Source organism: Mirounga leonina, unplaced genomic scaffold (genome assembly GCF_011800145.1).
Source record: "Mirounga leonina isolate KUSES-001 unplaced genomic scaffold, KU_Mleo_1.0 Mir_129, whole genome shotgun sequence".
NCBI lineage: Eukaryota > Metazoa > Chordata > Mammalia > Carnivora > Phocidae > Mirounga > Mirounga leonina.
The window spans coordinates 59,139,289-59,143,761 of record NW_023270323.1 but is presented as its reverse complement, the minus strand read 5'-3'; the positions used below and the strand labels follow the sequence as shown (position 1 = coordinate 59,143,761).

Sequence of the window (4,473 nt, the reverse complement as noted above, 5' to 3'; positions counted from 1 at the left end):
AGTCCATGGTGCTCCCCAGCATGCTAAAAATTCTACAATTAATAGATTAATAGGAGCTATGACTAGTTTTTATTTATTTATTTTTTTTAAGATTTATTTATTTGAGAGAGTACATGAGTGGGGGGAGGGGCAGAGGGAGAGAATCTCAAGCAGACTCTGCACTGAGCACTGAGCCCAATGCGGGGCTCAATCTCACAACCTTGAGATCATGACCTGAGTCGAAAACCAAGAGTTGGATACTTAACTGACTGAACTACCCAGGCATCCTAGGAATTATGGTTATCTTTTAAAGAAATTACTTGAAAGTATTTGAATAAAATCTCTACTGACAATGAAAAAGCCAAGCATAGTATGGAAATGGAAGCTTCCATGCATATCTACTGTCCTTATTTAAATCATTAATATTCTCAAACACATTTCCAGACTGTGAATACCCCCCCTTTTTTTTTTTTTTTTTTTTTTTTTCCAGGGGACTGGGGTGGGTGGGAGGTGGATGGCTGGAAGAGATTGATGAGATTGACGTGATTGATGTTGGATGGCTGAAAGATTTTCTGTCCCCAATTTAGACACTTATACAGTATAAATTGGGGCTTTTTTTTTCTGTGACATTTTTGAATTATACTACAAATTGTATGCTGTCTGGGGACAGTCAAAAAATATGTTTAGAGGTACAGAAAGGGATGTTCAGTTAGTTTAGTTTTGAGTAATGGGAATGAAAGTGGCTTACTCTGGGAACTTCGCCTTTATTTCCGTTACCTGATTACCATACTGTTTGTAAATTATATGCAGGTAGGAACTTGAGGTTTCAGGACCATATTTCCACTTGCCCAGAAACCCCACAGTCTAATTTTTGTCTCAAATCTCTGCAAGAAGATGAGAGGCAGTGTGGTCTAGCAAAAAAGCATATAAGCTGTGGAGTTAACAGATGGAGATGCCACATTTATTATTTTTACATTGACAATGGGAAGCAAGTTTTTTTTTTTTTAAGATTTTATTTATTTATTTGACAGAGACAACGAGAGAGGGAACACAAGCAGGGGGAGTGGGAGAGGGAGAAGCAGGCTTCCCACGGAGCAGGGAGCCCGATGCGGGGCTCGATCCCAGGACCCTGGGATCATGACCTGAGCCGAAGGCAGATGCTTAATGACTGAGCCACCCAGGCGCCCCGGGAAGCAAATTTTAAAGTACATGAGAGATTTTCTTATTTCCAATATACATCCAATCACAAAATAGAAAACCTGAAATCATCTCTTGACTATCTATTGAGCTATCTATTTGGCTGTTAGAAAAGAAAAATTTAGAGTATACTAGAATTAGGCATTCCTAAATATTTGTTTTATATGCTCTTAAGAGAAATTGCAAGGTCAAAGTCATAGAAAAAATACACCATGTTTACATATAATTGGTCATCTACCAGCAATGCTATTCCCTGGATATGTCAGGTAAAGTTATTTCTGTTATTCTTAGAAGACATTATAAATATTTCATTTAGATGCAACTCTGTCAAGCAGATAGGCGTGATTACTTCCATGCAACCATGTGCATACACACACAACAAATTAAGAGAAGACCATTATTGAGGTTGCTTAACCAATGGATTTAAAAATCAATGAGTCATTGAATTTAGTTGTCTTCAAAGTATACACTAACAAGTCAGTTCCCATTTTTTTTTTTATGCTGACTTGTGTATGTCAAGGCAAAATTAGAATGCAAAATTCATAATCAAACTTGACCAAATTGGTCACTTGATTACTCTGTGACTTCGGGCCATTTTTCACATTTCTAATAATTAATGTATTTGATAACCATAACAAGGTGATTAGTAACATTTTGTCAGGATGAATGGTCAATAAATTGATCTAATAATGAATACTTATTGATTGATTGGCTTAAAATTTACACTGCAGGAGATATCACTTTTTTTTTTTTCATGGTTGGTTTTGGCCAAACTTTTTATTTAGTATTCTGTAGTTGCTTAACACACACTTAAATGGTCTTTTTGGGGGAGGGGAATGGGGAGGTTCTTGTAGATTCCCAAGGAAATGTCAGAAAGGCAAAATATGGCCAGCATTATCCATTTGTTTTTTTGGGTTTACTGGGTGAATAGCACTTTCCTTACATAAACATCTGATCTCAGGTTTTTCATACTGGGAACATTGAGATTTCAGTTTGAAAACACTCTGAAATCCTAGAGTAGCATACCCCGACCACCCTCTAATAGCTAGCTTGTTTGTATAGACAGAAAGATTCACCTCTCCATTTTAGATGGCTAGATGTTTGTGGAAGGTCTTAGAATTGCTTTGCCTCATTTACTGGGAAAAATCAGATATAGGAAGTGGCCTTTAGGGACACTTTTAACTTGAAAAATTACAACACTAGTACACAAGTCAAGTCTTAACACATTTAACATTTGCTTATTGAAAGCAATGTCATAAAGTCAAATAAGATTAAATGGGTTTTACTTTTTTTCCCCTCACAAGAACATAAAAATTATGGAAGGGGAACTTAACAGGAAATTTAAAAAAAGGTAATACAATTTTTCCTTTTAGGACTCCTTGGGTAGTTATGACAGAAAAGGTTCCACTTTTTTGTTTGTTTCTTTTAGCAGGGATTTTGGTCCAAAGTTTTGTTTTTTTTTAATATCTGCTTCTGCCTCCCCCTCTATCAGATTGGCTTCCTCCATGGCCACTACCTCTTGGTGCTCCTCGGCTTGAACTGCTGTAGGAATCACGTGGAGGAGGGTATCCCCTTTCCACAGAATGGGGAAGCCCTCTTTCTTGTCTGCCAACCCGATCACAACCCCTTGAGTAAAGATCACTTCGGCTGCTTGAGTAACTGTCTCGACTTCCACCATATCCATCATGTGAGCTGCTGTAATCATCATAGCAACTGCTTCCACCATAAGATGGTGGGGGCCCTCGTGTAGGTGGAGCACTACATGAGTTACCATAACTCTCATATGAATCCCTGTAGGAACCTTCACTTGGATGATCTGAATAGTCATGATCACGACCATAGCCATCTCTATCACTATTAGCCTCTCGATGGGTAGTCATCACGTGAACTGGAATGACCATAATCATGGTAAATATAATCTCTTGGTGGTGGTGCATAATCTCTTGTATCATGAGAACTTGGGTAATCTCTGCTTGAATAGCTGTCTTTAGTAGAGTATCCATCATCTCTTGGGGACAAATAAACATCTCTACAGAGGGCAGGGGTTCCCTTCGAGGTGCGCGTCCCTAACTATCTCTTCATGTGACACAGGAGCTCTTCCTCCCATTCCACTGCTGCTGTGAACTGGTCCTGAAGGGTCAGATCTTTTAGGTGGAGGACCACCACTTCGTGGTGGTGGTCCTCTTTTTACTGGAAGTGGTCCCCTGGGAGAACTCATGTTAAAATTCATGGAATAGCCACCATCATCCATGTGCCCTCCATCTGAGGGAGGTCGCCTGGTCCCTCCACTTCCTCCTTTTCTGCCTCTAAGACCTCTTGGAGGGCCTCTGCTTCTTGGAGGTGGAGGTGGTCCACGTCTACCACTTTCAAATGATGGTTTAGTGGCTTGTTCTACTTTGATGGCTTTCCCATCTCAGGACTTTCCATTCATGTCTCTGGCTGCATCCTTAGCATCTGCTGGGCTCTCAAAGGTGACAAAAGCAAATCCTCTTCGATTTGTTGGTTTCACGATCTTTCATCAATAGAACTTCCACTATTCGTGCATATTTGCCAAATACTGCTTCAAGGGTTTTTTCATTTGTTTGTGTATTGAGGCCACCAATGAAAAGCTTTCCTGGGCGATCTGCTTCAACCCTTTTTCCCCCGCGGTGAGAGACGGAGGGGTGACGACGGTTCCAAGCTCCTAGGAGCTCGCCGGCAGGGGCTTCGTAGCAGCTCAGCACGAGGGAGTGCCGCCGGTTCAGAGAACGGAAGAGGGAAGCGGTTAGCACTCCTGCACAACAAGGAGGTATCACTATTTTATTTAAATCCTTCACACACATCACCAGAGAAGAAAACAGGAGCCCGATTTTGGTCTAATTTTTTCAACAACTAACTGTGATCTTGTCCTAGTCATTTATCTTTGCATGGTCTCAGTTGTATCAATAAATATCAACCTGTGAGAAGACAGTCATAGTTGTTTTAAATGTTCTAATATCCTAAGGAATCCTATCCATATAGTTATGCTTATGAGAATGATAATAATAGCAACTAATGCATATGAAGAGTTTACTATGTGCCAGTATTATAATGTCTTGTACCATGTTATATCTATCTGCACAAAAATCTCAGGATGTACGAATTGTTAGTTTTCTCATAGTATAGGAAACTAAATTTGAAAAACCATTAACATTTTAACAGATATTCACGGGTAATAAGTGCCAAAAAAAAGGGCTCAAATCAATTTCTGCTCACATGTGTTCTGTGTTCGTTTCCCTCTATTCTACAGTCACTCCTCACAAATACCACCCACTACAT

At 39.7% G+C, this 4,473-nt stretch overlaps 1 pseudogene; it reads right to left on the bottom strand.

Moving 5' to 3' along the window:
- Positions 1–2,473: 2,473 nt before the first annotated feature.
- LOC118010161 lies at positions 2,474–3,998 on the bottom strand (annotated as a pseudogene).
- Between the last annotated feature and the right edge of the window lie 475 nt (positions 3,999–4,473).